General features: G+C 45.7%; 1 protein-coding gene across 7 annotated transcripts in view; it reads right to left on the reverse strand.

The window, feature by feature from the left end:
* CDKAL1 (CDK5 regulatory subunit associated protein 1 like 1) overlaps positions 1-13,702 on the reverse strand; it is a 711,422-nt gene that overhangs the window by 61,475 nt on the left and 636,245 nt on the right. The gene's annotated exons all lie outside the window — the stretch shown is intronic.

The following is a 13,702-nucleotide window of genomic DNA, read 5'->3' on the forward strand; positions in this document are numbered from 1 at the left end:
ACGGGTGCCAAGCTACCTCTCTCCACTGCTCCTCCAGACAATGCCTCAAACTGGGAGCACCTTGATACCCTATCGTTCTGAGTCCCTGATTATCTCCGAACCAAAGGTCTTTGTATTCTCTAGTTCCTGAAGTCTGTAAAGAATATTATATGCATACTCCATCAGTACACTGGCCTGTAGCTGGATCCACAAATTAAACCTGGGATCAATTACACCTGTTCATTTATTTGGGGGAGACTATTTACATTTTTAAAACTTCTGTCACAGAGTTACATGATGAGAGCACAGTACTGTCAGCCTTCCTGTAGCAGTTTTGGGCATGGGCAATTCTGAATCAGATATTATTCTTACATGACTTTCCCCACACCCCCTCACCTCAAATGTGTCATTGCTATCAGGTCATTAAAATCGCAATGGGAAAATCGTAAACCAGAACATGCCCACACACACACACAAAATCACTACAATCTTGTTTTCTATCTTGTTTTGGTGACAGCAGAGTAAATATGAGGCTTTGCGAATAGGGCCAAAGATACATTATTAAACTATGTACTGTATGATCAAATGCATTTCAGACTATATTCTGAATAACGTTGCCTTGACGTTCAGCAAAGGGAGAGCTCTGATGAGCCTCTGCTTGGTCTGGGTGACTCCTCTCTTTCAGGGTGTCCAAACCCCTGGCTTGAACTGAGGCAAATGAAAGAAAGGGATGATCATACCAAAATCAAAGCACAGCAGCCACCCATCACCTAATTATTATTTTCTGTGAGATCGTAATTCATCCGACTCGAGAGATACGAAAACAACTCTTAAGCTCTGAACTTCTTTTAATGGATTCAAAATATTATGTGTAAATTTTTCTTATGGCTCAAAGGCACTGTGAGTGCTTCAAGTGGAAGTTAACAGGGATGAAGGAAAAAATGTTTGATAGCTCATAACTCAAGATAAATTAGAGCTTAGAATCACTTTCTTGTTTTTTTCCAACTGAGCCTGAACATACGGCCTATGCAGAAAATCTATCGAAACCAAAGATGGGATCGATGCAAGCAAATCACGTTAAAATATACATGATGCGGTGCAATATACTGTCAGAAAAGAACCTCAAAATCTGATTCTGTAAAGATTACTTTAAATACAAAATCATCTTCATATCTGAAAGTTATCTCTATCATGATTGTCTTTTAATTCCCAAAATACAAACTTAAGGAAGCACCTCTTAAAATTTTTTTTCAATGTTTATTTTTGAGAAAGAGACAGAGTGTGAGCGGGCAAGGGGAAGAGGGGCGGGGGGCGGGGGCGGGGAGAGGGGGGGAGACACAGAATCCGAAGCAGGCTCCAGGCTCTGAGCGGTCAGCACAGAGCCCAACACCGGGTGTGAACCCATGAACAGCAAGACCGTGACCTGAGCTGAAGTCGGATGCTTAACCGGCTGAGCCACCCAGGCGCCCCAGGAAGCACCTCTTAATGTCAGTATCTCCAATGTAAACTGTTGTCCCGGTCCCTGATAATAAGGAATGCATACAGGTGGCTGCCCAGACTTTGTAATTCCTTCTCAGCCCTACAGTTGTGGGGTTCTAGCTGAATTCTGTCATCTTCTTTAAAGTTCCCAATCTTTCACTTAGCACCCAGTTTCCATTCTAATGCCTTACACTTGCCTAATGCTGGCTTGTTACATTTACCAAAATCAGCGGGTGAAGTGAGGGCAGAAGGATCGGATCTAGAATAACACAGTATAAAAGCCTTTGCCAACAGTGGTGTTTGTCATGTGTTTACATATAACCTCTTTAGTTCTACAAAAACCAAGAGGTCGCAAGCTTTGCCAAAAGGCATGTTATCTGAGGTCTGGCATCTTAGCAGGAGAGACACTTACAGTTTTACTTCTTATTCATCGTGAGAAGATTTTCTTACTCACCACACTTAAAAAACCAAGCTATTTATTTACCATGTCACGATTTGGCAATTACTCTAGAACGTATATGTAGGTCTCTCTTTTGTTAACCAAGTATCAGCCACAGATGTATATAGAAGTACACACACACACACACACGGGGGTGGAAATAAAGAGGGAACCAAGAGGCGCCCTTAGAATCATGAAGTCAGTAATCACAATGTTCATGACGATGGTGGAAGTCTGAACCCCTCTATTCTGAAATACTGGCTGGAAATCAGAATCCACGCAAACTCAGGCTGCCCCACAGGTGTATCAAAGCTGAAGACAGGACAGGTGAATTGGACCCAGATGCTTTACTGATAAAAAAAAAAAAATCAGAAAGAGTTCCTTATGTTTTTATTTATTTTTTGAAGGAGAGAGAGAGAGAGAGAGAGAGAGAGGCAGGCAGCATGGGTAGGGGGGAAGCAGAGAGAGAGGGAGACACCAAATTCGAAGTGGGCTCCAGGCTCTAAGCTGATAGCACAGAGTCCAATGCAGGGTTCAACCTCACAAACCACGAGATCATGACCTGAGCCGAAGTCGGACGCTCAACTGACTGAGCCACCCAGGTGCCCCCAATCATCTCTTAAGCTACAACACAAACCAACCCTCGTTCCACGGAGTGTACTCAGGAAGCCGTGAACGAGGGTGTTGACAAACGGAACAATCAGGTGTGTATGAAAGTTAATCTTTAAGCAAGCAATTCAACTCAAAATAATTACTCCTAAGGATTTCTTCCCACTAGGTAACCGTGAGAGTGTGTTGACAGATATTTGTGTTTAAAATGAGAAAGAAGTCGTGTGTGATGCTAACTGCTGTCACCATGCAACCCTCCCCTGTTCTAAGAAGCACTTTCGGTGATACTGGGAATATGGTTTGATCATCAGTGAGTTCCATGAACTGCATGAAAGGAATAAAGTCGGTGGCAGGAGCTTTGCTCTGTCTCAAAGAATCTCGTAAACGATGAGCTAACACGTAAAACGTTTCCTAGAGATCACCATGATGGTAATTCAGCTTGGAAGATGCAGATAAACTAGTTAAGAAAAATTACATGGTATGTATTTAAACTCAGCCATCTGAACAAAGTTCACATCTCCATTTTCCTCTCACTTCCAAAGTTCCAAAATCCATCCCAAGGCATTCTCATTTCCCCTTTCTATTTTGAATATGGAAAGTTATCAAAAAGTTAAAAACAACAGCCCTACCAAATGTCACTTAAGAAAACAGCGAAGATTAATAGGAAGAGACTTCATTATTTATATAGCTATACAAGTGTGGCGGGCAACCTCCAAGATGGCTCCCAGTGATCTTCGCCTCAGGGCGTTCACATCCTTGTGTAACTCTTCCCTTTCCCCTCAACTCTGAGCTGAATCTGACTTGCTTCTAATTAATGGCACTTGACATAAATGATGGGCTTCCACTTCTGAAGTTAGATTACAAAATCCTGTGACCTCCACGTTTTTCACTCTCTGCTGGCTTGCTCTGAGGAAAGCCGGCCGCCATGTTGTGAGCTGCCCTATGCTGAAGCCTGCGTGAGAAGACCCTGAAGGAGACCTCTGACCAACAGCCACCAAGGACCAAGATCTCAGTCTCACAACCCATGGGAAACGGATTCGCCACCACCACACGAATGAACTTAGAGGCAGGTATTCCCTCAGCTGACCTTCCAGTTAAGGCTACCCTCCTGGTCAACACCCCAACAGCAGCCTCATGATAGGCACTGAGTCAGAGGCACCTAGTCGAGCTGTGCCCAGATTTCTAACCCACAGAAGCTCTGAGACGATAAATGTTTGTTTTATGTGCTAATTTTTGAGGTAATTTGTCACACGGCAATAGACAACGAACATAACAAGATGCCCAGTAGAGGGCTAGAAACTGATTCACATGTGTGTTGAGACGTGATTTTTATAACAGAGGCATTTCAGACCACTAGGAAAGATGGACTTTCAATACAATTTTCTGGAACAACTGATTATACACACAGAAAACAATGAAATTTGACCCCTACCTACCATCCTTAAAAATCAATTCCAGGTAGATTATTTACCTGGGAAAGGCAAAACTAGAAACATGTAGGTAATATGGGCAGAAAACCTTTCTAACCCCCAAGGCAGGGAAATAGTTCTTAGATCACAAAAATACATGAAATTCTAAAGGCACCACGGAGAGGTTAAAAGACAAGCCACAAACTAAGAAAAGGCACGTGCTTCACAGATAGCTCACTTTTAGACTTTTATACTATAAAGAAATCCTAAAAATCAGTAAGGTATTAGGTCAACAGAAGAAAGTGGACAACAGACTTACACAGACTCTTTATCGAAGAGGAAATCTAAATAAAGGAATCCAACAAATGTATACAAATATGCCAGCCTCGTTTGTAATTAGAAAAATACAAGTTAAAAACAATGAGACACTGATTCACACACACTAGATTGTCAAAGGTAAAAAGCCTGTCAGTATCAAATGTGGGTGAGGATGTGGAGACCCCAGACCCCCGCGACATGCCGCTGCTGATGACGTACATTAACAAGGCTACTTCGGGACACGGCAGCGTGTTATCTGGAAAAGAGGAAGCAACACACAGCTGACAATCCACCGACGCAGCTCCGAGGTGCGTCGCTCAGACCAGGGCAACCAATGCATGTACCTGCCAAACTCCAGTCTCCGTCCTGGCTTACATGTTACGTTAGGAGCTCTAGCAGGGTTTGGGCTACAGACGGGGGAGGAGAAAACGTTGGTCTAAGTAGAAAAAGCAGCCCCAGGAGGTGGGGCTCAGAGCTGTGGGGCCAGGACTTCCTGAGAACGTGAGCTAAGTGTCTCCCTCACAACCTCCTCCTTTTCTCTGATGGGCCCCAGCAACAACCTGCCTCTCCCCCTGAGCGTCTCTCCTGTTCCACCTCTCCACTGCGAAGGTGTTTCCCGCACCTCTTAAAAAAATTCCTGGCCCACGTGGAAAACAGAGGAGACGTAAACAGCCTCTCGGTCGCCAGTACACATCCTCTCACTTTTTGCTTGGATTCCACAGGATAAAGTCAGTCCCTGTATTTGTTTCCTGTCACTGCCGTGACACATGACTGAAAACGAATGGCTAAAACGACACAAATTTATCGTCTTACAGTTCTGGAGCTCAGGAATCCAACGTGGGTCTCATATGCTGTCCAACTTCCAGAGGCGCTAGGGGAGAGTCCACTTCCTTGCCTTTTCCAGCCTGCATTCCTTGGCTCATGCCCTCTGCCTGCCCCTATCCCCCCAACACCTTCAAAGGCAGCTTTCTTGATGATCTGACCTCTGATTCTCCTGCGGCCCTTCTACTTGTAGGGACTCCCAGGATCATACTGGGCCCACCTGGATAATGCAGGATAATCTCTTTATCTGAAGGCCGGCTGATTAGCAAATTTAATTCCATCTGCAACCTTACTCCTCCTCGGCATGCGACCTAACACATTCACAGGTTCCAGAGGTCAGGACTTGGACGGCTCTGGGAGACAGTTATTCATTCTGCCTACCACATGCTCCAAGGTTGACGATGTGGAGTTGTTGGGTACGTACACTTCAGAGGACGCCATCCAAACTCTCGAGTCCTTTAGGTTTCCTTAATAGAAGACCACGGGAAGACCTTTAACTTCTACTAACTTCTACTATCCTGGAGGCTCTGTGTGGAAAAGGAGGGTTGTTTTGCTCTGTGTCGTTACTAGTCCCCGTCCTTCCGAAACCACAACCGAAAAAACAAGACACTGAGTTGGAGAACTACAAGTAGATCTCGAGTCGAAGCAGGATGTGATTTCTGGTGGGGCTGCAGAAAGAGGATGAGAAGGTAAGCAGCACCCAGGCCAGGACCTCACAGGGCGCGGCAGACTGAATACACGAGTGGCCCCGACTCTCCACACTCCCCGTGTCTGCGCCTTCTGCCACGTCACCTCACAGCGCTCTCCCTGGTCTTGTCCACGTGACTTACTTTGGCCAGTGGGATGTTATCAAACATGATGCATATGCCCCGGCTTGAGAAGTACTTTTGTATTTCTGCTTTCTGTTCTTCTTCCTCTGCCTTTACCATGAGAAGACGCCAGGCTAGCCCGATAAAGGAGGAGCCATGCAGAATAGAGCTGATTCACTCAAGGGGTCCCAGATGAAGCCATCTTGACCCTGGCGCTGAACTACCACACACGGCCAGAAGCCCCGAGCTGCTTAGGCACCTTACAGCTCACTGCAGATGTCTGAGCAAGCCCAGATGACGTGAGCCTAGTGGCTCTTAGGTTGTGTCATGGGGCATTTATAGTGGCAATAGTTCACTGATGTATAAGATGACCAGGTATTTGGTCCTGCAATCCTTTTTAGTAAGGATGTCTATGTCTATGCCCATGTCCATATCCATGTCTATCTCCAACACAAACACATTCATTCATTCACTCAATAGACGTCTCCTAAGCATTTGCTATGGCATGCCACGCACTGTTCTAGACATTAAATACAAAGACATGAATGAAGCAAAATATCTCAGCACTTAGGGATGGAGTTTCCATTTTAGTACCTGGAGACAAAGAAACACAAATATTTGGTGTGTCTGCTGGTGAGATTTTCCATGGGGAAAAATGGAGTAAGAATGGTGGGGGTAGTAGCTATTTTATAGAGAGCTACTCAGGAAGGACTCACTTATAGGGCAGTATTTCAGCAGACGCTTGACGAAGGAGAGGACGGATGGGTCACAAAGGCATCTAAGAGAAGTGTTTTCCAGGCAGAGGGCCCAGCAAGTGGAAAGGTCCTCCTAAGGTAGTAGAGCTGATGTGTCCACATTCAAGAGCTGATGTGTTCAGCATGGAGACCCAGTGTGGCTGGCCCAGAACATTCAAGGGTGAGAAAGGTCAATGATGGCGTCAGAGAGCCAATGGTGGGGCCGAGACACTAGGACTTGACACTTTTGTTTACACTGTGAGCATGAGGAAACTCAACATTAAATTTTTTTTTATTCTGGTAAGAAATATATATAATGTAAAATTCATTATTGTAATCAGTCACATTGTACATCCATCACCACTATCTCCAAAACTTTCTCATCCCTCCAGAGACTCTGTAATCAGTAAGAAATAACTCCCCAAATAAGTCAGTCAGAGAAAGACAGACACTGTATGCTTTCACTCATATGTGGATCTTGAGAAACTTAACAGAAGACCATGGGGGAGGGGAAGGGGAAAAAATAGTTACAAAGAGAGAGGGAAGGAGGCAAACTGTAAGAAACTCTTAAATACAGAGAACGAACTGAAGGTTGATGGGGGGGTGGGGAGAGGGGAAAGTGGGTGACGGGCATTGAGGAGGGCACTTGTTGGGATGAGCACTGGGTGTTGTATGGAAACCAATTTGACAATAAGTTATATTTAAAAAAAAAAAAGACAAGAAATAACCCCCATTTTTACCTCTCACCCCTGATAACCTCTAATCTACTTTCCGCCTCCATAAATTTGCCTATTCTAGATCTTTCATATAAGTGGAATCATATAGCATTTCTCCTATTGTGCCTGGCTTTTTCACTTAGCATAGTTTTCAAGGTTTGTTCATTCACACGGTGGTATCGAAAATTCGTTTCTTTTTATGGATGATTAAATTTCCATTATATGTATGTATCACATTTTGTTTATCCATTCATTTGCTGATGGACACTGGGGCTCTTTCCACCTTTTGATTATTGTGGATAATGCTGCTATGAATATTGGTGTACAAGTATTGGCTTGAATGTCTGCTTTCCATTTTGGGGTACATATGCTAGGTCATATGGAATCCTTGATGGTTTTAAGCATAAGGAGACACAATCTAATTTATATAGAGGGTAGAAACAGGGAGACCAATTAGGCAGATTGTGTTTATTTTCAGATAAAATAGTACAACACAGAAGAGGAAATTCCCTCCTACAAGAATATCTAAAAGAAAACGATCTATAGCAAATAACACTATCCTGGACCGTAGATGTTCTGTAATTGCTCAGAGGAACTGACCTCATCTGAAGGGATGAGAGAAAAGAAATAGCCATTCAATGTCAATGAAAAAGGGGAACTTAAATCATGATCATGAAGTATTTTAGGCAACCGAACTTCACAAATGCTGTCGCTGGTGATATATGTGTCTGAAAAGACCAATGACCAAGTCTTCTTCTCCTGGTACATACGTGATTTGGGCAAAACATAACCCATGCCCATGGAGCATCTTGATTAACTAGGCCCAGATAAATCTACATGGACTATCACCAGGCCCCCAATTTCACACTGCATATCCATCGATCACTTTTTATGTGCTAGGTGGTGCTCAGTGCTTTCCATGCATTATCTCATCTGTCAAAATCACCCTACCAAGTAGACTCTGTTACCCCCAATTTATAAAAGAGGAAACACACCTAGGGAGGAGTAAGTGACCAGCCAAGGATCATGCAGTTAATAAGGAACAGAGCCAAGAGTCCAAATCCACACTGTATGACTCCAAAGCTCATGTGCATAAGAGATACTCGATCTTTCAAAATGGATGTCTGCAAGAAAGAAGCCCTGGGAGCCAGGAGCTTCTGGAAGGAAAGTGCTGATCATGATAAATTACATTTGTGATGATTCTTTGCTCTTGTGGTCCTTTAGATTTCTCTGTTGAGTGGTGGCAAATCTCAAGGGCACCGCATCCTATTTTTATTGGTGGACTTCCTACCAGATAAGCGTTGACCTGACATATGGCTCGAATGTTTATATTTACCAGTGATTTTATAGAATTGCATTGAGGAGACACAGGGGCAGAAAATCTGTTTCTACAAAACCCTTTAAATTTACAACACCTCAAACTACATTAGAAAACAGAGATCTCCATGGCTCTATCATTTGAGGCACATCTCACAGTCAATATTCTGAGTATGACGAGAGAAACAGGCTGTCAGTTTCATCATTAGAAAGTAAATGGGAAGAAAACTGAAATCTGTGGTTAGGAGCATGCCCAGCTCTAAAGTACTCATCCCTACACCTTCCATGGAAAGAACTTAAATTTGCAAGATGGTTATCAGTTTAAAAGGGGGCTTTGGCAATCTGTTTATCGAGATGTCAGATGACTTCAAAGAACAGGCTGTGGGGCGTGAGTAGAATTTTTTTAGCCATTGAACTAAACTGGCTTAGTTGAGGTATCCTAAGTTGAAGTAACTGATTCCCAACTTCCCTGTCTTTGGTCGAGAAACTATCCATTCCAGCTTGCATGTCACTGAAAGCCAAATTCATTCAACAAATACGTACTGAGCACCAGCTACGTGCCAGGCGCTATGCTAGGGCCTGGGGCTGGTGGGTACACAGGACACACAGGGTGGCGTTTTTCCTCACATGGGTGACTTTTACTGTTATGCTCACGCTTAAAAAACTTTCCAACAGGTCATGGTAGAAACTTCTAGTATTCACCCATATCTTCTTATTTATTCATAAGTGTGTATTTCTCAAACATTTATTTTTTTTTAAGAGAGAAAGCATGCACGAGCGAGTGTGAGCAGGGGAGGGACGGAGGGAGAGAGAGAGAATCCTAAGCATGTTCTGCATGGGGGCTCCGTCCCAGAACGCTGGGATCATGACAAGGCAAAATCAAGAATTGGACGCTCAACTGACTGGGCCACCCAGGTGTCCCTCCCAAACTCTTGAAGTAGGTGGGGCCATGTGAGTATTCTGGTCAGTAGATGTGAACAGAAACGCCATATGGGATTCCTGTGCTGAGGCAGGAAAAAGCTGGGCTCTCCAGCCATCCTCTGCTTGCAGGCAACCTGCGTCCCAGGACTGTGTGCTACAGACCATCCCTGATTGCGAACTGCCCCCTAAAAGGTACTAGATGTGTTGCAGGGTATGCAGGAAGGAGAACTTTGCCTGAGATCTCCGAGTTCATGTGTTATGGAAGCAAAGCCTAACCTCTCATGGGCTGGTTCCGTGGCTGTATGTCTCACGTATTAGGGATGAGTTCTATTCGACTTCAAACCCAGAGGTCTTACGCTTCACAGCGAATGTCACTTTCTGCTGCCTCCCAACTGCCCACAGCGGTTCTCGGATGCCCAAACGAGGCCAGATTTGTTCCTGCGCCTTGTCACCTGACCGGTGTTCCTGTCACATGGAGAAAAACGTCCGTCTTCACTTGCCTGATGAGGTCCTCTCCGCCCCCCAAGTCCAGTTCCAATCCCACCACGTCCGCGAAACCCTCTGCAGTGCAAATTGCTTGAACAGCCTCCTCGCACAGCCAGGCCTCCACACGGAGCGTTCTGCCGTAGTCATGCAGATTCCAAGGAACCTCTCCCATCCTCCTCCGTCCCTAGGCTGCAAGCTTGGCGGGCTCCACCCTCAGGTGCCACGTGGCGAGACACTGAGTGTGAGGTAAGCTTCACGGGGAAGCCGACGGGGCCTGGGTCCGCCCGCCTTCCGGTGCAGGGTGGGGCAGAGGGAACGCTTCTCACCGGCAGCTTCCATGTGGCTCTCGGTGTCGTTTCTGTCCTTCCAGCAGAACCTACTCGCCAGCCCTTCCAAGAGTCCTGGGAACTGTACCCCTCTGCAGAACCCTTCCTGTTTAAACTAGATGAACACTCTTCTGTTGTCTACAAAGAACGTGACCCCACCTCCCCTGATACCTCCCATCTTCAGAGGCTTCCTATCTTCCAATTTCTCTCATTTAGCACTTGATAGATTACACACTTTGTTGAATATGCACGTATCTTCTCTTCGCAGCTAGACTTTCTCCTCCTTGAGGGCAAGAGACCACATCTCAGACTTCTGCGCCCCAAGCAGGGCTTACTTACACAGTACTGGGTCTACTTTAGAAATTGACAGGATGGTCACATAATTCATTATCCAAACCAGGACATTTTGGGGAGTGGAAAAAGGGGACTGTTATTAATCACATCAGGACAACAGGCATAAACCAAGATGGTCCCAGACAAACTGAGACACATGGCCATGCCTGGCACTGATAAGGGCCGACCAAAGAAAACGGGAAAGACATCTGAAGGGAGTGTAACGTAGTCAAAGTGAGAGCATGAGAGAGCAGTTCGGGACGCCTGAGTTCCGATCACCACAGGAGCTAAAACCCTCCTGGAGTCTCCCTCCCTCCCTGTCAGCAGGGACAGGAGGTGGGGCTTACGTGACCTTTCATGTTTGGGTGTGGCTGAAATACCCCCTTTGGTTTTCGTAAGAAAGCTTTTTCCATTTGATGCTTTTATGATGAAGAATACCTTTTGTTCTAGATGAATTCATTGGGGACCTGGTAAAAATCATCCATAAAACTTTAACCCCGAGAGCAATGACATTGCACAGGCAGCCAGTACACCTACACGGGACCCTCTCCCTCACCCCAACCCTGGCCTACAAGGGGTCACACCAGAAGAGCAGCATTACCAGAACCCCCCGACTGGAACCCTCCTCGCCAGGGCCCCATTTGTTATTTCCCTGTCCGATATCTAGTCCGGATCCTAGATGATATTACGGTCAGTTGATGTTGAAACACACCGTGAGAAGCCAGGCATCACCGGCGTGTTGTTAGGTGTGACCAGTCTCCTCTCGGGGGTACTAACCTTTCCTCTTGTCCTCAGCCCTTCCTTGCTCTGAGCGTCTGCCCGGATGCCTCCGACCTCAAGCTCACTGTGCCTTCCCCTCCCTTCCACGGTGTGGATGGCGGGTCGGGAGGGCGGGCCAGTGCCTGCCCCTGTGGTGGCTCTTGGTCAGTGTGCACGGCAGCGTCCACGTGTGCTGGCCCCTGTGCCCTGGCCCGGGCTAGAAACACTACTGAGGTAATACGGGGAAAAAGCCTTGCCACCACGCACGTGGTAGAGGATCACCCAACGGGAGGAACTATCGTTATGAAGGCACAGCGGGCTCCCTGACGCATGCAGTTGCCCTCACCGAGCCCGGGTTCGAGCCTCAGGAGGAGCCACTCCACAGCAGCAACCGCACGAGGCAAGTGGAATGCAAGCCAACTGCTGAGCCTCCTGTCTGAGGGTGGCACTCAAACAGGCCCACGGAAGGGACTGCAGACCTACCGAATACGCCCTGAACGGACGTAACCACACCGGCTCAGCTGGAATGTATTTCACACAGCTCAGCAGCATGGGATAAAATCTGCGTCTCTAGACCGTGAGACCCAAATACGTCCAGACGGGTCTGCAAAAGAAACTAGTTCGACGCACTATGAAAGAAACGGACTGAATGTCCAACGTACTAGGGTTTTCATTGCGTGTGACGCCCATTTAACATACGGGCAGTTGAAGAATTCAATCTTATATAAAGTTTAAAAAGAAGGAAAAAAGGAAAAAAAAAAAAGAAACCAGAAAAACTGCTTGGGGTTGGGGCCAACATCTGAGGGGTGGAAGGGAAAATAGGAAGGGACACATCCTCATTTGCTTCTAACACGGTTAGCTGATCTGTTTGAAATTAGACCCACTTTCAACTGTTTTAACTTAATTATTAAGCCATTTCTTAACCTCATGAATGCAGTTTGCATGTGCTTTCAGATCTGGCCCTGAACTAATAGACCCTTTCACTTCAGTGGTTTTGGAAATGAATGTTAGATGGAGAGGAAAGCACTGTAAGAGTGCTTTTGTAAGGGTCAGAGCTCTGAAAATATAGCGTAGTTTGTACATAAAACTCAGGACACCTGAATATCCTGCTGGCCCTTTGTCGGGCACCGAAGGCCAACCACGTCACCCTTCTGCTTCCGTTCCGTGGGCAGTCGGCTGTGTTGGTGCTGAGCTATCTAACTGCTCAAGTGAATCCATCATTGGGATCAAAGTCCCAACAGATGAGAAACAGGTGGCAGCCAGGCACCCCGGGGGCAGCCTTCCCATCACTTGTGAGAAACAGAAGGGTAGGTTGTGCTCTCTGTTCTAGAATATTCTCCTTTATTTTTTTATTTATTTTTCGTAAAATCTATTGTCAAATTGGTTTCCATACAACACCCAGTGCTCATCCCAACAGGTGCCCTCCTCAATGCCCACTTTCCCCTCTCTCTCACCCCCCATCAACCCTCAGTTTGTTCTCAGTATTTAAGAGTCTCTTATGGTTTGCCTCCTTCCCTCTCTGCAACTTGAAGAGGCACAAAGAGAAAGAAATGTCTGTCAGGAGGAACAGCCAATGCTACACGATTTGCTGTTGAATCTCCTGTTGAGTTGTTATTCTTATTACGTGCAGAAGCCTCTGAATTTGTCCATTTCTATCCGTCATTTTGTAGGAAATCCACAGCTCAGGATTACAACTTTTGCGGTGACAGAAAGTCGTGCAATGTTTACCTTCATTGATTGCTTTATTGCTCGGCATGTGTCACAAATTAATAATGATAATACGAAGAGTAGCCAACCTTTACTGACCGTTAAACCATTTCTATGTAAATCCTATGACAGGTACTATCATCATCCCCGCTTACAGAGGAGACGGTGGAGGTGGGGAGAGGCAGAATAATATGCCCAAGGCCGTATTTCTTGTACATGGTAAAACAAGGATTCAACCCCAGGTAATCAGAATCCAGAATCAATATTCTTGTTTTTTTTTATAAAAATTTTTTAACATTTATTTAAAGAGAGACACAGAGCGCGAGCAGGGGAGGGGCAGAGAGAGAGGAAGACACAGAATCCAAAGCAGGATCCAGGCTCCGAACTGTCAGCACAGAGCTGGACGCGGGACTCAAACCCACGAACTGCGAGATCATGACCTGACCGGAAGTCAGACGCTTAATGGACTGAGCCACCCAGGCACCCCCATAATCAATGTCCTTAACTGCTGTACAATAATGTAGAATGGAAGTAAAGTA

This window comes from Neofelis nebulosa, chromosome 6 (genome assembly GCF_028018385.1).
Source record: "Neofelis nebulosa isolate mNeoNeb1 chromosome 6, mNeoNeb1.pri, whole genome shotgun sequence".
Classification (NCBI taxonomy): Eukaryota; Metazoa; Chordata; class Mammalia; order Carnivora; family Felidae; genus Neofelis; species Neofelis nebulosa.